General features: G+C 40.5%; 1 long non-coding RNA gene across 2 annotated transcripts; it reads right to left on the reverse strand.

The window, feature by feature from the left end:
• Nucleotides 1-4,736: 4,736 nt before the first annotated feature.
• Nucleotides 4,737-19,584, reverse strand: LOC309442328. Of its 2 annotated transcripts, none has more exons than XR_014184588.1 (4): nt 19,461-19,584; nt 18,067-18,183; nt 13,354-13,456; nt 4,737-4,955 (listed from the first exon to the last, which is right to left on the reverse strand). It is a non-coding gene; the product is annotated as an uncharacterized lncRNA (long non-coding RNA). The 2 variants fall into 2 exon arrangements; XR_014184589.1 differs by lacking the exon at nt 19,461-19,584 and adding an exon at nt 18,296-19,416.
• Nucleotides 19,585-20,442: the final 858 nt, after the last annotated feature.

Below are 20,442 nucleotides of genomic sequence, written 5' to 3' on the forward strand. Positions count from 1 at the left end.
ATCTAAATGAAATATTTTGCTCTTCTTATTCAAACAAATCACTTGATTGACCAACAATTATTTTTATTTATAATCATGCTCTGTAATAGCTTTCTGGATTGTTTTATTGCTTTCATTAGGAGTGGAAATAAGACTCAATCATAAGATATACCCTGAGAAGTGAAAATCTGGATCTCACTAAGCTTTAGTTAGAATAATTTTTCCTTAGCTTCGCTTTCTGAATATGTTCGATGTCTTATCCATAAAGTCCCTCCAAGCGAGTCCTGTACAAAAGTTGCCACACATCCCACATTGTAGGATGCTCAAACCTCATGTCCATTATGAAATGACAGCAGGATATGGATGTTTTATGAGCTTTAGGACAGCCTACTTTTCTTCAGAACTTCTGCATTCACACAGCGAATCTAATATATAATATTGATTATCTACATTTGGGGCTGGTGAGACATAAATTACCATTGGACATAAAACTCAGGAATTAGAAGACATGTAGCAACTATTCCATCTGCATCAGCCAACTCAAGCTACAGAAAGTTCAGCCCTGCCCTGGCTTAGAGCACATCACTGCAGCCAAATCTCAAAGTGACAAAGTCTTGGGTCACAGTTACCAAAATTTGCATCTGAAAGAAAAGCGACACCTCTAAGAAGCAAACCCAGATGTTGGGGGTTATGGGCTATGGGTAAGAGACAGAGCTGAGCCTCTCAGGAGGGCCCGAGATGCAAACCTGCATCCCGAGGCGCTGATGCGCACACACTGATGCTGTCAAGAGCCGATGTAAAGAACTGAACAAAGGAAACCATTTGCAGTGTACAAAAAAAAGAAGGAATTTTATGGGTCTTAGAGAACTTATCTCCTGAAACCTTATCTACTTACACAGACACAGACATCAGCGGTGACAGATATTATCTGCACTTCCTTCTGATTGCTTCCCTTTCATGCCAGCACCAGGTCTGACCTGCTCTCAGCAAAGCTCCTGTGAAGCACCTTCCAGCAATTCAGCACAGAAACAGGGGCAGCGTGTGGGTGGCTCCCGGGACACCAGCATTTACATCAATTCTGTAATCTCACGGGTATTCCTAAACACATTTAGGAATGTCAGCTGACAGCTGACAGCACCATAAAGGACTCAGTCCTTAGAGATGTTCACCATTTCACCCTAGGATCTCTCAGAAAGAAAGAGAAGCACTTAGAAGTGGCATTTATCCCAAGTACAGGTTGAAAATGTGCCATGCATATTTCACGCAAATCCTATGTAGTAATCAGAAAATAAATAAAGCAACTAAAGCTTAATTTATTTCTAGTTTTTGCTTCTCAATGGAAATGCGAATAGCTACATGTAGACATCCACAGTGGGTGCAAACCGTGGTTCCTGACTCCAAGTTTAGGGTGATAGAACATGCATAGCATCTCCTACTAGTGCTTGCATGTCTCAAGCCCAATTTCCCAAATAATTTAAATTTGAAATCACAGACTATGACCAATTTTTTGTTACCCAGAACCAGATAAGGTCGTAAAAGTTTTTTCTCTTAATTCCCTTTTCAGAGTTTCTCAGCTCCACTGGATATTCAGATTGCCCCTATAAAAAAATAATCTTGCTTAGCAACCTCCGGAGGTTTTAACCTCAACAATTTGACCCTCCGTTATAAAATCTGCAGTTTTCCAGGCTCTGCAACTTGGAAGCAAAGACTGAGGATTAGTTAAGTACTGTGACTGGCTCATGAACAGTTGTTGGTTCTTGCAGTGCCACAGCTTCTGCTGTTTCCCTTTCACACTCAAATTACCCTGGAAGCCCTGCCCAGTGCTCTCAGGAGATAAGCAGCAGCGTGAAAAGCTTGGGAACTTATCCCATCATACAATAAACTTGCCATCTAATCTACTACTTAGGTTTGTAACACACCCAGGAGAGTTAAATTAACCCACCGCTGCTGTCCCTGCATCTCTCCCAACATTTTTCTAGGCAGACCCAGTTTACTGGAACCAAAGATGCTCCATCCACATGTTGTCCCAGTTTTGCACATTCACTCTGCCTTGGACAAAAATCACAGAAGTCAGTGGTGTGGAGGATTCATTTCCCAGGTGGATTCCAAGCAAGGGAACTCCTATTGTCCCCATCTTGCAAGGGTTTGGTCATACACGTGCTGTCTCATCATTGAGCTTTATCAAGCCTCAGGTATCTTTGAGCACGTGCAGCACTTTAAAACGTGCTTATTTTAAAGCCAGGAAGAAAGGTTGCACGGTATTTAAGTACCTTTGGAGCTAGGCTTTCGTTCAGCAAAGGTTTTCAGGACTTAGTTTTAGTTTAAAGAAATAGTACTTGCAATTGACTTCTGTGCCAATTTAGATTCCTAAATCTATTTTCTAACCTAGCCCTTAGTGACTAAGGCATCTGAATGAGTGGCAGAGATTAAAATAACCACCTTTGATAATTCTCTAAATTCCTAAATTAAAAGCACTCCTCTGAGATACATAAATGGTTTGCCTGTTTCACATAGACCAGAAAATCAGGACCAAAGTCCAAGAAAAAATGACATATCAAAACATCAGCTGAAACAGAAGGTTCCAGCTGTTTCAAATGCCACTAAACCACAATGATTATTGCTAACATAAATAAAGCAAAATCTTAATCCAGCTTTATCAAGGAGTTACTAACCATATTTCTCTGTTCTTCCAGTAGTTTTATGAGTGAGCACATTTTCATAAGAAAGGAGGAGGATGGTATATTAGTGACAACTTTCTCTTGTACTATAAAAAACCCCAAAATGCATCTAACAAACAACTGAACTTGGTCAGCTCATACAGAGTAGAAAAAAACCTGTCAGACCAATGTGTGAATTATGTCCTTGCTGAGTGGCTTGCCTTTTTTTGTTTAATTTAATTTTTTATTGAACAATGTCACTTCCTTGTGATCACTGCAAATTCTAACAGTTGTAAGAGCCGGAATTGTTTGAACATTTTTACAGCTTCAATCCTCTGTCCAGGCTGACCTTCTGTACTTCAAAAACATCTTTAAGCAACTTAATAGGTGACTCCAGAATGTGCCAAATCAAAGGAAAAAATATATATATAATAAAAGCCTGGAAATGCCAACCCATCACACTTTTTTTACACCCCATGATTGTGGTGAAGGGTTTGGGTTGTTTCATTTGCAGACTCGTGGCTCCCTACATTCCAGTGACAAAAATGCCAATAGCATTTCTAAATTAAACCCAGCATCTTGTCCCTTCTATTTAGGGCAGCGTTTTCTCTGCCCCACCACATCTCCGAGCACAATGCCAGTTCTCACATACCATCTGTGTAAACTTCCCCCCGCTGCTTCCAAAAGTGCCTTTTGTCCACTGCTGGGATCCTCCACTCAAGGAGAAAAATTTCAAGATGTGTCCAGTAAGTATTTTTTTGCCAGCCAATTTAAACTGGTCACATAGAGTTCCCCCCTCCTTTTTTATTTTCCTTGTTTCCCCAACATTGTGATAATGTCCAAAATGTTCACGTCCAGCAACACGCTGCCTTGGTAAAGATGTTCTGGGATCTGGTGTAGTTTCTCTCCATGGCAGTTAATGAACGGTTGTATTGAATCACAGTAATTTTCACCAGGAGCTGTGCTTCTACACCTTTTAGGAGATTTTAATCTCTTGCCTCTAGTTGTTTATCCTGGCATTTCTCTGTGGAGTCTGTATTGCTCCAGCAACTCAAAACTGGCATAGGGATAAATCAATAGGGTGCAAAAATTTGGAAAATATATATATTTTGTTGCTGGACCTGCAGAGGGATTTAGGATTACACGTTTCTACCTGAGAAATAAGAATGACAAAGCACTGGCACAGGTTGCCCAGAGAGGTTGTGGAGTCTCCGTCCTTGGACATACAAGTTGTCTGGGCAAATCCTGGGCAACCTGCTTTAGGTGACCCTTCCTGAGCACGGAGGTTGGACAAAATGACCTCCAGAGGTGCCTTCCAGCCTCATCCCTTCTGCAAATCTGTAAGAAATACCAAAGTTGGACTATTTCTTACAAAAAGCCAAACAGATTCATGCGATGGGACAGGAGACATCAGCTGGATTCTCTGGAATGAGAAGACATGCCACTGGTGGTTAAAGATCTAAAAGTCACGTCGCTACATCCTCAGGTAGTGACACACAAGGTACTTGGGTACCAGAGCCATGAGCATGACAGGCCTGAATTGAAGCAAAAAGGGGACGTTCCAGTAGCTCTGTCATCACTTGTCCAATATAAAATTGTTCCTCTGGGCTCCCATGCCAATTCATTTTTGCCCTAATTCAAGCCGCCTGGTAGATTCCCTGCTAAAATGTATGAAAGTGAACAGTTGGAACATACTATCTCTATTTAGCTCAGTAAAATACAACCTCTTGACCTTAATTAAGTGCATTTTACTGTTTTCCTACTGCAACCAGCCTACTTGTTTATGTTGCCACGATAAGGTAGCTTATGGAGAAAAATATCTCCTATAATTGTTCCGCAAACTATATTGTTCTTTAATATGAACACAACAATGCAGTTGTGTTCATAAACTTACTGTTACCAATACAAATAATTACAAAACCATAAAAAAATAAATGCACACAATAACCAAAAGTATAAACCCACCACTACTAAATAGCACTTCATAATTGTGGCTCTGAATTATTACTGCCTCACCAACACAGCCGCAACATCCGACTTCATAAAATCCTCCACTCTGCAAATTAAATGACTTGGATAATTAAGAAAGCTTATGTTTATTCCACAAAGTGAAACCACCATCACTATAGCATGAGAATGAACCCTTATTTTAAAAAACGGTAACATTTCCACTATCCGGACCTCCATCTGAAGTTGAGAGCGCAGAATCTGGGCAGTTCCTTTGCTCTGTAACCTCTGCCAACAACTTCCAGTCTCAATTGGAAAAATCTTCAGGGCTGGGGCTTTTGGCTTCGTACTGATCTGCAAGACTCTTCATTGCTAACAAGAAAGAGAAAATCACAGATTTGTTGTAGAAGTCTTGGTGAAAAAACAAACCCACAGCACAGAGGCGTTCAGGTCTTGTATTAGGACCTGTTGCGGAAAGGGGCTAAGATGACAGTGGCTTGTGTCAAGCGATTATATTTATATTTATATTTATATTTATATTTATATTTATATTTATATTTATATTTATATTTATATTTATATTTATATTTATATACCTATTTTTATTTATATTTATATTCCTATGTCTATTTAATTATTATAACTCCTAAAACACATTGGCCATACAGCACTGCCTGATTACCTTCACATTGCACTAGCTCTATAAATAGGACAAAAACACACCTATATAGGTGCGGTAAGACAATTACGCACGTATGTTTTATTCCAAACAGCATCTCCAGCACAGCTGCCGATACTTTCCCAGATGCATTTTTACTTGTAACATTTCAGCATTTGCCAAACAGATTTTTTACACTGCCAGGTGTTATTATCACTTATTATCACTCCACCCACATGCCTGAGTCCAGTGACAGTCCCGCTCCTGGCAAAATTCAATCTTTTCTCATCTCTCGACCCATGCTCATCTTCGCATTGCTTTTTAATTAATCTACGGTTAGCTGAAGCCCCTGCCGCAAATCAATGCCTCCCTTTCAATTCTCGTTAAAGATTTTTCATTTCCCTAAATTCGCAGCGTGTTGCTCAGGAGCCGCTAACAGCACACACTTTCCTCTCATTATCAAATCAGCGAGGAATGGACTCGATGAAGCAAAAAACATAAACCCGGCACTGAGAACCTTCAGGCTTCAAGGCCTTTTATCTGTTCCAGACACGCTGCAAATGAAAATAAAGCTTTTTGCCACCTTGAAAGCTACAGGCCAGATCCTCTCTTGGTATAAAGCTCCACAGATCTGTTTTGGGACTCAAGATTTACACCAGGCACCCCACTTTCCCGAAAATAAGACCTACCCTGAAAATAAGACCTACCCTGAAAATAAGCCCTAGCATGATTTTTCAGGATTTTAGAGGATGCTCAAAATATAAGCCCTACTCCAAAAATAAGCCCTAGTTACAGTTCATTTTAAAAGTCCATTTAAATAGTGCCCAGGCAGCTGTACATGTAAAAAAGTAAGCATCTTTCGGAGCAAAAATTAAGACCCTGTCTTATTTTCAGGGAAACAGGGTAAATATTTGTCACTGTAAACTTCCTACTCCAGCTGAGGGAACAGCAGGCTGGCTGTGAAACTGCTGTCAAAGAAGAATTGATGGAGTTTTCTGTGACTGTGTTTCTAAATGCAATTTTTCCCTCTCTTTTTATTTTGCCAAGCAGTATATTGAGGTCTGTAGCGGGGGACACTCGCATTGAGGTTGTGTTTTTGTCCCCCTGGGCGAATGTTCTCAGTGTATCTTAGCACTGTTAGTTAATAAAGTTCTAATCATTATAGGGTTCAGTTTACAAGACAACAGTTTTTAAAATCCCAAGACTTTCTAATCACATTTGTTTTTAAAAAATAAGATGAGCAAATTACACAAAAGAGAGTGATGAACATACCTACTTATTCTCTTAAGCAGCATGAGGGGAAAAATCACTATCTAGTCAATGAAGGAAAATGCAAGCGGTAACATTTTAAAGTAGTTTATCAGGGTGACTGTGTGCACAGCAAGATCTGTGATCTGCACACACTACAATAAGGCCCAGGTCCAGCATCCTCTACAGCTTAAGTCAATGTTCACTATACATGCGTACTATATTAAACCTTTTCCTTCTCCTTTTCTCCAGCTACCCTTCTGTGCATTTCGCTCTAAATGTTCAGAAAATAGCATGCACAGTTCCTACGATGATGCATGTAATCAATTAGCTATTTACGTACACAACGACTGTGACCAGGGATGCAAATCTCCAAGCAGCTTTTGCCATTTTCCAACAATTTTGCCCTTTGCCATTTGTGCGTCCACTTTTCTTCGAAACAGCAAGTTCATGGAAATTTAACTCATTCGAAACATATGCGGAGATCCATACGAACTGCCCAAAAGCGACACAAAGAGCAAGGCTAACCTTCTTGTTAAGGCAGGAGAGCGCGAAATCTGGTTTCCATTCCCAGTTCTGCCACACATTTCCTGTGTAACCTTGGGCAAGTCATGAACTGTAACCTATATCTCGGCATAGCTGACCTACATGTAAAGCAGACGGAGGCATCCTTGCTTCACGAGGTTATTGAGACGTTTTGTTTGTGAGTGCACATGAAAAACATTGAAACGTGTAAGTGGAAGGTGCCAGAGAAGTATAAGCTATCAGTAATGGTACTAGATATAGTAATGGTATTATATATAGTAACATATGATATATACTTATATATTATATATAGTCATATATGTCACTATTGTATATATTATTATACTAATATATATAGTAACAAACAAGATAGATTATCCAAACAGTAAGCAAAGGGGAAAAAAAGGCCACTGAGAACTGAGCAAAGCAAATGACACACAAATTCAAGCACGGGGATAAATGAGAACCAAAGAGCAACAGTGAGCACGAGCAGGCATGTGAGCAATTCACCTTTATACTGCAATTTTTACTGTCCTACTTGGGCTTGTCCTTTTACGAAGGGTCACGGCGTCAGAAGACATTTGAGAAGAACTGAGCTGGTTAATATGGCACCGACCACCTCACAGTCTGTCTGATTGGCATGAATTATTCCTTGTTAATCAGGATAATTCTGACAGTGATATTCATGCCAGGTAGTGGTCAAAAGCTGGTGGTGAACATTGTGTTATTGAGCCAATTAATATAGCAGTGTTCAATTATAGGAAAACATGCCCTCTTTGTTTCCTTATACACCAGAACAGAACTGTAAAGTCAGTTTTGTTGCTGTGGTTACTTTCTTCTTTTTGGATAAAATGCACTTGACTAAATGTTTGGGGTATGGCCTTGTGGGAGCCATATAAATCATGACATATTCTGAGAGAATTCATCTCCTTTTAAAAATTACCTAATTCTGTAGCTGACCTATACATGGCACTCACACTGACATCATTAGGAGTCTAGAGTAGATTGATTGCAGTACCTGGCCCAAATTTATCACTTAATACAGCAAAATGTTCAGTATCCTCAGATCCAACTGGGATCAAATGTTACGTCTTGGGCCACATGTAGCAAATTTCCATTTTGATTAACAAAAATCTTTCCTTGTGAGAAATGAAGCCAAGCTTTTGAAAATATATTAAAGATTGTATCTCTTTACCTCTGCAAAAGTCTTTGTTTCATGCATGATATTCCTTGGAATCTGGAAATCAGAATTAAAAACGGACAAAGAAATTCTGGTACTTTTAAGGTTTTCTGAGCTACAGGCAAATGTTTGAAAATATGCCTTGGTACCCACATCTAAAAGCGATTGTCATCCCGTGAGTCTGTATTCAAACTGCAGCTGAGGAAGCAAGAAAACCGATAGCACATTTGAATTTGCTATAGAGGGTTTTGTACTCCCAATGTAAAATGTTCAGGTGGCCACGGATTGAAAAAGCTGCGAGCAGCTGCAGCACCTCGGCCTCCTGAGTGCCCTGGAATCCATCCCTCTTTGAATTGGAGCATATCATTCGGAAAAAGATATCATCTTGATTTAAAATGTTCCAGTGAGGGAAAATACACTATCAACTTTGGGAAATTATTTCAACGGCTAATTAAATTCAATCAAAAATCTATGATGATCAGAAGGGAACTTTGTAGGGGTCCTTATCAGCTACAGAGAAGGCGCCCAGATTTACTGTGTATTATGTGAATTGCACCTGTGTGACGTGGTATTTTTTTTTAATCACTGACTGCAATACAAAAACACACCAACTGTAAAAATCTAGCCAGCAGAATGATTAGAAGAGTCACTATTCCCTTCCAGGTCTTGTGAAGTGTTTATTAAACCTATTAGATATAACCTGAAAAAAAAATGAGATAATAGGCATGTGCCGTGGGAGTCGTTCCACCACAGTTTAGCTGGTGTTCATCGCTCGACTGTCTGAGCTACAGTCAATGGAAAAACACAGGCACTTCTACAACGTGATTCATTTGCTCTTAGGCATACACCTACCTTACATTTAGACGGATGAATCACATGTGTAGTATGTGTGGCAGTTAAGAAAATTTGGGCTGTGGCCCTGATTCTGAGAAACCAAGAAAAGGCTGGATGAAGCAGTCCCACCTGATGGAAAATCACCTGCAAGACAACAGGGTGGAGGGAGCTGATCTTGAGCTGGGATCCATGGTGCTCCCCTGCAATCGCTGTAGAGAAATGCCCCAAAGCAGTCGTCATCCTTAATAAGTGCTGACTCCTGAAAGGAGCAGATTTGTCCAGCAAAACTGGAGTTGAAGTCCCCACATTTCCAGTGCTTTAGGGGTTTTACTCCGGACCAGCTCTAGTCTAGTCCCACTAGTGGCATGTAACTCAGCATGGAGTTCCCGGAGGTGGAACAGACCTCATGGTTTGGAGGAATCTGAAAGAATTGAATCCATGTGCGCTGCGACGTGAACCAAAGCACGGAAAGGGAGATCTGGGTCACACTGTTAGTGTGGAGACATCCCAAGTGGTTTTTTATTTGAGACAACAAGGTATGTGGATCTGTGCTCAGCCCTTGAGGCTGGATCTCTACTGATGGTCATTATCTTCTCTATCCTAGTCCACAGGCTGATAGAGACATTCAGTTCTATGTGCCCAGAGCTAAAGTCTGATGTTTTTTCTGTCTTGGGATGTGTGGTTGCTGACTCCTGTCAAATACAGACAGTAAGTTCAGAATTGGCTTTGATAAAAGAGCCGAGGGAGCTGGTCTAATACTCAGTGCCTGCTGGTCAGGCATCTGCCTGGGTTTCACACTATGGTTTATATACTGCATTATAAGCAATTGTTTAATTGCCTGTTTCACTCTAACCTGAATCCCTGATGAATCTTATAGATCAGACTGGCTTGGTCGAAACCAGATATTAAGCAAATCTGGGCATTGCTGTCCTTTCTCCTTCTTCACACAAACTCCCTGCTTCAGTAGAGCAGAAATACCTTCTTCCCTCTGCTTGGGCTTTTGTAACTCTACAGGCTTCAAAGGCATTTGTCGCTTAATTTGATCTTGAGTAGAATTTCTTCCAGCACTAAAGGAGATAACTCTGCAAATAAAGTTCCTTAAACTGCAAGTTCCTTAAAGGAGAGGTCCATCTTTCATTTTTTTCTGTAGGAGTTGGGCTCATCTATAGGCTGTATAGATAATAATAATAATAATAATAATAATAATAATAATAATAATAATAATAATAATAATGCAGAGTTACACAGGTGGAAACTTAAAACAAGAGGTCAGATGAGAAACACAGCTTTCATCAGTCTCTGGGGTCAGTAATGGAATGCAAAGAGATCATTTCATTTGTAGAAGACTCAGTAATTGTAGGAGGAATATTATCTACCCCCTTCTCCTCTCTCCAAAGAAATTACCTAATAGTTTCCAATTGAGATGGCTTTTAAAAGAATTTGGTTTTGATTCAGTCATCATCCCAGAATAAGGAGAAGTATTTCACTCTTAAATTGTGATTTTCATAGTTGTCTAACACCAGCTGAAATTCACACTGTTCCTCAACTAACATATGCTTCTTAAATTTTCTCTCCCTTTGATATACATCTAATCAAATAAATAGGAGCAAATAACAATCTGCTGTACTTCTAATCCAAGATCCAAAAAGTTCCTTAAGAGGCTGGATTTCATTCCCAGACAGGGAAGCTGAGGCAGAGGGAACTTTGCCTGGGATCACACAGCAAACCAGCAGTTGCCCTGGGAATAAAATCCAGGTGTGCTGTTTAATTTCCACATCCAGTCCTCTAACCAACACTACTGTCCCGATTCCTTCTCTCTACAGCTATATCTGATTTTTAACAGTGTTGGGAAAGCATTCCTTTTGTGTAAGATTGCAAAGCAAGTTGTCTTACCTGAACCTATTGTATTTTAAAATGCTGTATTGTTTTGCTTTTACGGATGAGAAAATGTTTATTCCACCTGTCAGTTCCTATCACAGAAATGATACTCTGACAAATCTCAGCGCTCACAATGCCTGCTGTCAAAATATCAGGTCTTTGAAAAGACAAAAAATGTTATTTAAAATGGCAAAAACGTCCATCCGCTTATATGACAAATCCAATCAAGGGCGATTTTTTTCCTGAGTCTCTGATGAGGCGTTTTAAGTGTCAGTTGTTAACCAAAGAGTGGCCTATTGGTGCACACATGCGAAAGTAGAATTCAGGGTACTTGTCTGACCTAAGTAGGAAGGGGCTGTTCCGTTTAACGAGGGCAAGGCCCATCTACAAAGAAGTGATAATGGAGATGCCATTGAGGACAGGGATGCGTGCAGAAGCCACAGAGACTCCTCCTTTTGTCTCCAGTCGGATCACAAGGACCAAGATTCTTTCACACACAGAAAGAAACAATTGCTGGGTGCTTGAAGGAAATTCGGTGGAGTCCCAGATAAACTGAGAATCCTTTTGTTCATACAGAAGAAAAATATGCCCATTGCAAGACTTTGCATACATCGATATCAAGCTGTTGGGTTTTTTAAAAACAAAATTAGGTAAAAGCTTTCTCTGCTTTCTCCACAAAATGCCTTGGGAACTTGCTGCAGATCCCAACTGTCAAGTCGTTGCCTTTTGCGTTCGGTCCAAAATACATCTATATTTTTCTCCTCCCCAATTAGACAATCTCTATTTTTCATTCCCCTCAGGTCTAGCTGCATCACTTTGACCTCTCTGTGAGGCCTGGCTAAATCCTGAAGATGCTGGGCCACAATTCTTAAGAAGGAAACTTCAAGTTCTTTCCGCTTCACTTGCCCTTCACATGTCTGAGGCAGTTAACGTTGCTGCCCCATAGTCTGCGTGGCAGGAGCTGTGTGCTGGCTGTGGCACCTATTGTCTGCATTTTTCCTCTCGTTAGTCTCCTTGACCTTTTATTGTCTTACTCCTGCAGTGTCAGGTCAGACTTAGTGTAGGTCTCCCTTCACTAAGGACCCCTTTCCTTTCGTGGATCACTAAGCAGGACAATTGCTCTATCCATCTTTTCAGGGTCTATTGTCGAGCCCCCCCTGAGCTGAGAAAGGTTTGATTCACTGGGAAACCATTTTGGTCAAAGGGAAGCCTGACTATGTGTCCTTTTAGGAACTCTGTCTTAATCACTGACTTTTTTATCTGGGATATGAAGAGGATTCAGGAGATCAAAAGGTTTGGGAGTACATGGGTTTGACCACATTTTTCCTGGAAATAATGGGAAACCTCCACTGAAAAATGAGCTCTGTTACAATGGGCAAACAAGAAGGAAAGCCACATAGTGTTCCCAGAGCATTCTGAATCATCAGACCTTCAATAGCTTCCATAGAGAAGGGAAAATGTAAACAGAAAATGTAAATGGAATGTAATAATTAATGGACCTAAAGAAACAGACTCATTTGATTTGCGCATAATTGGTGCCTTTAAAAAAATATAAGTCAAAAGAAACTGAAGGAGCAGATGGAGAAGGCTGAAGACTGGAAGTTCAGTTGGGCTGAGCACACAATGGACCTGTGTGGTTACTCAGAATTATTATAGCAGCTCACCTCACCTTTACAAGTGATTATACCTTCAATAGCCCCATGGATTTCCCAGGGCCATGGAATGTTATGGAGACGTTGCTGGAGCACCACAGAGGAACTACGATGATTTTGAAGGCCCTGACTTGGTCACTGTGTGTATCTGTTCAGCCACATTCTTGCTAATGCCTTGAAGATTTCTCCCTGCATGGAAACCCTGACCGTTATTTATAATTATGAGGCCTTTTACAAGAAAATAGTGAAACATCAGTTGACTGTGTTTCCGAGGAATTTAACCAGCAGCAAACATTCCCATTCTGTCAATTTATTGAACTAGAGACATAGGCGACTCTTCAGGTGCATGAATTTCACAGCATTTTGTTCAGGGACTTAACAAAAAACAGGAAGAATTAAAATGCTTCCTTTCCTGCAATCTAGCCAGAACCCTTTTACCTACTGGTATGCCGAAATGCTTTTTAAAATGAACATTTCACTCTTCCTTCAGGGAACCATCACCTCTGCACAGAGTCAGCTCAGCCTTTGCAAAAGGCAAAGACGAATGTTGCTGTGTCAGGACAAAAGAGGAAAGGGACGGGTCTTGGGAAGGGGGGCAAGCAAAGGGAGGATCTTCAACAGAAAGTCTTGGAGATCTGGACTTGTCTTCCTGCTATCGATAAGATGAAAGAAAAAAGGCCTTTCCTTACTTTTCTTAAATTAAGGATTTTCTTAAATTAAAGATTCGACTTTGGAAAGCACCTTAATTTAGGCAAAGGTTTGTATTTAAAGTTCAGTATATGCTGAGATCTTTACCTGAGTCAAAGAGTCAACTGGACATAGTGAGAGCCAACACACTGGTTTGTGGATGAGGATGAGGTGGCTTCAAACAAGGTCAAACTTTCAGATTAAACATTTCCTAGAAGAGAGAGAGAAAAAGGCAGCCTTAAAAAAAAAAAGGCAGAACTCAAATTAAAAGATAAATCATTTCTAGCCATGAAGAGTAAAAAGTGACACCATCCACATCTCTGATGCTTCAGGTGGAGATAAGAGTGCAATCGAATTAGATGTGACCCATTCCTGTTTTCTACAGTGAAATTTCTGAACCTGACATTTTATGGTTGGAAAACAGACATAATCCTTGTGATATTTCCGTTAAGTGTGAACCAGGAGAATTCTTTATTCTTTTTTTGTTTCCTGGCATATATTGTCATTGTCTATGGTAACTTTTGTGCCACCTTAATTTGTTCCTGCCATTTGACTTCCCAGTATCAACCGATCATATAATGTCAGCAGTGTCACTTTGTCAACATTACCAGGCAGAAGTGTCCAAGATATTAATATGCTTGCATTTACATATAAGAGGAAGGGAAAAAGTGATCCAAGCATTTCCTGTACTGTAGAAACACCTGAACATTGTTTTGGTTGAATTGTGACTGACTCATTGACAAAACTCTGCTCCAGAAAAGCCTTTAGTCCTGACCCTTAGTGACACTAAATATCAATTTTCTATTAATGAGTCCCAAACATATGAGGAAAAAAAGTGATCAATGAATAAAACACAAGTATATCTGCAGACCCGGTGGAATCAGCATAGCTGCAGTTTCAAATTCCCAAAGGCAGAGAACAAGTATTATGGGACAAATTTCAGCTATATCAGGGAAGCCCATTGCAAAATGAAAGTGCAGTCTCATGTGGTTAAGCTTATTTGGAAAACCGTTGAGTTTCATGTACTCTTTAAACTTGATAGAGGGAGCTTTGCTGAATACACCTAAGGATCTAAGCACCCCAGATTCTGAGTACGTGGCAATGCCACCAGCTTTCACCTGGTACTACAATACTATGTCAAAATTATCCCAGAGAAAATACCTTTAAGAGAGAAAAAGGAATTGTTTTCCATTTCTCTGGTGACTAACATCAAGGCTATTGATAAAGGTTTCCTTCTGGATGCCTCCAGGTTGTTTGCCACCCATCTCCAAGGTTAACCCTTCAACTGACCTGTTGACAGAGCATTGTACATGAGGGCTTCCTAATGTGCTTTGGGCAAAGCCAGACTATTTAAATCCCACAGGTAAATTATGTCTACATACTCTAATGGTCCCATGTGTGTCACATCTCCTGCATTTTTTGAGAGATCCCATATTGCTGACAATTCTATGAGTTTCAGAGCATAGCTCAGGTGAGCCACCACACATCTTACCTGTGAAAGCAGCAAGTTGTCCTAGATATCCTCACACCTCAGTCCTTCTTGATGAGCTAACCTGGGGAAAATTATTATGGGCCTCAGGAGAAATTAATTGCCCTGATAGAGAATTGGGTTGAGAATTTAACTCAGCATGGCTCATTTGCCCCACATGATTTGGAAGTTCTCCTACTGCCTTCTCTGTCAGCAGATCAGCGGAGGCAGGACCTCCAACAAAGTCATGGTAAAAGAAGGAGGGTCACCTCTCCCATTAGCACATCTGGATCAGAAAGAGGATGATTTACCATCCCTACCCCAAACTCCTACTGAAAAGAACAATCCCGTTCCTCACAAAGGACTAGTGGCTCTGCTGCATATTTAATTGGAATGGTAATATGGCCAGTCACATAGTTGAAGATGTAGGAATTATAATATGATTGAGCTAATTGCTTCCAGAGGGAAAGAAACAGAAAGAATCTATAAAAAGGTATGCAATATTTGAAAATAATAATTTTTTCCCCCAAATAATACTGCTTGCAGAGCTTTAAATGTCAGGTGGAACATAAATTATTAACTATTCTTTCTTGTAAGCGTGCACATTTTTTGTCGCTTGTTAAATCCTTTTTCCACATAACGGTTCATGCTAAAGCTTCCACAGTAAAATGCAGTACATACAGGTGGGCAAAATAACTGTGTATTCCTAGTAATTAGTTGTGGTTAGTAACTAACTGTTGATGTTTCATTCAGCCTTGCAATTTTCTAATCTTGAGATGCTGAGTAAGCACAAAACTGCATTAACTCTTTTTTTTCGCAACAGCTGAACCAGTAGCTGGTTAAAGTCAAAGGAAAGATTCTCATTAGCTTTAGTGGTCTGTGAATCAAGCTCTCGATATATATAAAAGGCCCCTGAAAACAAAGTTTTTTTTTTAATGTATTGTCTCATTTGTTGAATAGCATGGCTTACTGCCCAGTGTTATGGCAGTTCACAATGACTATTCTCCCCACCCATTCTCCTTCTCCTCCTTCCATTAATCAGTGATGGGTCGAATTCAAATGTTTGGGAAGTTCTGTCTGTTTTTGATGTGACGGTACATAAAAATATCTACCAAGTGGTTATTAGGGTGCTTGGTGTGGCTGCATTTGTCCTGGGGAAACCTCCCCCTCCTCTCCGAGAGCAGCAGCACATTTTGTGGGAAGGTTGGCAGCTCTACAAGGTCTTCTTTGAGGCGGGCTCCACTCCCTCTGCCCCAGTGGTACATCCATCATTTTTGGTTTTCCTTTCCAAAATGCTTTTCACAAAAGTCACTTCCTTGTTTCACATTACTCCATGCTTTGTGAATTCAGACTGAAACATGCTGTGAACCAGATCCGTATCTGGTGTAAATCAGCATCATCCTGCTGCTCTCAGTGGAGCTACAAAATTTTGTCTCCATGGAAGATCTTGCCCATGAACTTTCAACACGAAGAGGCAGTTTTGGTGGAGTGAAAAAGGGTTTATGTATTTGGGGAAGAGATATTAGCAGGAACAGCAAATGGAAAATCCTACCTAAACAACGAGGTGCTTAACTTCACAGATATTAACATCTCTGTTCTGCCTAATGAGATAATTCTGGATGATTCTTTTTTTCTCTGACAACCTTTGTATAGTCCATTTCTGGCTACTAGAAATTGATGCAGAGCAAGAAAGGACCAGACTGCTGACTGTTTAAGAGAGCTTAATTAGTATAATAAACAAACCCTATAGAAATGCATCCTTTGCACTCCCATTTCCTTATATAACTCACCACCCAAGCACCTTTTCTAAAAGTTGCTCAAAGTTTATTCAAGGATGCATTTGGTTAGATTTACAGTATTTGTCACTTGTTGGCCAAAAGCGACATAAGGGATTTCAATGCACTGCTTTTAACGTGGTGACGCTGCCTTTAATTTAGTGTAAGTGATTATATATGTTTGACTGTCAAATCACTGTATGTAGCTTTTGTGGTTGGGGGCTTGTTTTATCAAAGAATTCTGCTGAACCTCTTCCAAACCAGAACTCCCATGTGTATAATTATATTGTATTTTCATTATATAAACTTTATTTTTAAGACTGAAAACATATGAAATGATTATGGGAATGTGCATTCTATACAACGCCACCACATAGTTGCGGGAAGATATGTTTATAACATAAACCAAATGTTGTCATTAATATACAGGTACAAGATGCATCCACGTGACCCATAAAACTGATGATGGAATAGAGGGATCTAGAAATACATGCAATTAAAGTTCAGATTGAAACAAATTTATGGCAAACTTTGTTTTGCATTAAATAGCACCTACTTGATACTCTGTGGAAGTAGATGTCAAAGATTCACAGCCTGTGTTTGAACGGTACCTGTATAGTCAAGGTAGGTGCTTCCACAATATCTTTCATATATTATTCCTTTGTTAATACATTTGATTGGTGCAAATACAGCTCTGTTAGAGACCTCTTTTAGAGACCTACTTTGTCCTGGGACAAACTATTTTGGTGTTTTGCCCTAAAATTGTACACTGGGTTTATGTCCTTCGTTGAATTTCATTGTCTTCTGTCACAGGCCAATGAGGACCTAATTCCAGTTTGAATAGGTGCTACAGAGACCAGCTTTTTAAGGGATCTGCAACAGAAAATGTTTAAGGCAGGATCCAAAATTATATCCAACATTGAGGTCTGGCCAGGAGGGGTAAACTGTGTAAGTTCTGAGCAAGCTCTCCTCATCCTCATATCCACAGTCCATATTCATTAATAGATTTTTTTTCATTAACAAGGCTGTCGAGCGTTGTCTCTACATTATAAACATGGAGCTCAAACACCTTGTAGATTAAGCAATTTACCAAGGACATACTAAGTTTGTCCACATAATTCCGCATTTGAATTCAGTTCTCCTTTTGCAGCCCTACTCCATTGCCCTAAGTGATAAGCTATCCTTCATTTCAAAGATCTTTGGTAGCTCCCTGTGCACTCTGAGGTTTTTTCTCTCTACCTCAGCAACTTTTGCTTGACTAGCAGTGATCCTTTAAAAAATAATCCTTCAAAGGAATAAAGATTCTAAAGAGTATGTCATGAAAGTAAACTGGTTTACATATAAATATATATCTGCACATAGAGAGCGAAAGCGATTCACACATTCACGCACAGAACAAACTAGGGGACACATCCATCATCAGAACAAATCTATGAGTCACTGAAGAGAAATGCTAACTCTCTCAAGGCAATCCTATACAATAGATCAATAAATAATACCTTCAGTTTGTGGCTGGGAATTCAGACCCAGTCATTTACGAGCGAAAAAACAGGTCAAGGAATAATGGTGATAACTTGCCTTATCGTCGAGCAGTGTGTGTGACCGTTGTCATCTGTAAACTACTGACAAGCACGAGCCTGTTGGCTCTGACTCTTCTGTCAGGGTGACAGAACCAAAGCCATCGATGTTGCTGTGCTGTAAAAAATAGAGACAGTACAGAAAATCAGGGCCAGGGTCTAAAAAAACCCTCTTAGAATTATGTATGATACAACCAACTTTTAAAAGGAAAACAAATGCAGAAAAATACCAGAGTCAAATGAACACAGGGCTTCCTAATGAGCAGAGAAGTCGTCTGAAGACAGTTTTGCAGGCTCCATGTAGCAAATTCCCGCCCGACCTTCTCCAAGTCCCCAGCCTGGGTCACTTTGAGCTCAACTGCTCTGGAGCAGAGAAAGTTTGGAAGCCGATGAATCACTGTTGAGCAGCACGTGTGTTTTTATCATCTTCACTGTAAGGAATGTCCATTCAACATCTAAGCTAATGACCACTGGATAAGGGTGCAGATGGAATGCGGTTTCCACATTTGGAAACGCACTGCGATGAATCTGTTCTTTAAGTGTGTTTGTGTTTGAGGGACTTTGCATGCAGGCTGTCTCCCCAATGGCATGTGAAACTCTGCTCGCCAAAGAGGAGAATCCAAGACGGAGGAGAATCCAAAAGGATGGAAAAGCTGCAAAATACAGTTCCTTAGAAGCGCTGAAATTGAATTTGCAAGGTTTGAAGAAAATTTCTCATTTAAAGGAAGCCGAATAAACTCTGATAATTCATCCAGACTCACCACAAGTTATTAAATATTGAGGGGTCTGGAGTTGCAAAACAAAACACCATGTTTTCCAGTAACTCCACAATGAATCCCATTTGCCAGCTCACCATGTGTTCGAACACTGAAATCTCTCAAAATGTTTGTAGATGATTTTTGTATGTTTTCAAAGCTCTACTAATTTTACACCATGTCCTTCCCTCTTTCCATATCTCCATGGGCATGCTGATGTATGCTGTCACTGTTGCCAGCTAAAATTTGTCTTTCACAGTCTTGGGAATTATTAAGTTTTAACATGGCATTTTTTCCATTGAAGACAATAGGTTCACACTAGGTATTGACCCAGTACTGCGGTTTCTTATAGTTCCTATAGAGCAGAGAGACTAGCACTAGAAACTTGACAAGTGGTTTGAAGACAACACAGAATTATGCTCAGCTTTTCTCCCAATTCCATGTAAACAACTTCCCCACTCCCAAAATAACTCGCAAACCACCTTTCCCCCTCCTCATACTCATGTATTCCTCTGCACTTCCTGATCTCGGCGAGGATATTTCAGAAATAGCGATTACAATGGTGTTTCCACCCCGAAAGAGGAAACACTGGGTGGGAGGAGTCACGAAAGGAACAGAGGAAGCAAAGCTGTTTTCATACCAGCTCAAGCTGCACTTTTACAGCAAAGAGGTGGAAATTCCTCTGGGTGAAGCGTGTGGCGGAGGTACCAGAGCTCCATCGCCGTGCGAATTTGCGCGAACCGGAGCGTGTGTGGCTCCCGGCGTCACCCGGCACAGCTGACGCTGACAGGCAGCCCCGAACTGTTGAACAAACTGAATGAATCAAGGTCAGGCCAGAGTCAGCAGCAAAACATCCCTCCCTCCACGATTCCCCGCGACACCAGAGGTCCGGGCCGGCCGGCTCTTTGTGCAGAGCGGTCACCCGGCAGAAGCTGCTCCGTCACGTGTCTTGTCAGCAAGCCAAGATTTTAATTCTGAACTTTTCCATGAAACCGATCGCTATATTTTTCTGGCTCTGAGCCGCTCGAGCGCTTGGCCAGGGCTATGGGAATGAAATGTCAAAGCAGCCTGTCTATGAATTGAGATTGCTTTCGTGCTTTCATGCGTCTCCACCTGCTGGCTGGCATTTCTCTGATCGCAATAGCCCGTAGGGATGACTGGATAGTCTCTGAAGCAACGAGCTTACATGGAAAATGTAACTCAGCTTCACAAGAGGATGAGCAAAAAAAACAGCACGACGGGAGAGATTATTTTCTAACTCGATAAAGAGCAACATCCTACATCACAGGTGACAGGTAGAAGGCCACTGAGATTTTTCAAGTTGAGCTTTTGAATTTCTGAAGCCTCAGTTGAGAAGATAAGCAATAAGAACGATTTTTGGAAGGAATTCATAAAGTGTGGAAACATTAGCATTTTATTTCACTACCAAAACCAGATGCTAAGAATGTTAAAGTGCTCTCATTGACACAGTGAAAGAGGGAAATTGTTTATTAATATCTGGAAGCATGAGCGTTCTGGGACCCACAGCTTAGTGTCTGTGTGGTTAGGAAAGCAGTTACTTAGCAAATGCAGGCAGGCAGCTGTTTCAAATGGAAAGGAATAGAAATGATTAATGACTTCTA

This window comes from Streptopelia decaocto, assembly GCF_964273445.1.
Source record: "Streptopelia decaocto genome assembly, chromosome: 7".
Taxonomy (NCBI): Eukaryota; Metazoa; Chordata; class Aves; order Columbiformes; family Columbidae; genus Streptopelia; species Streptopelia decaocto.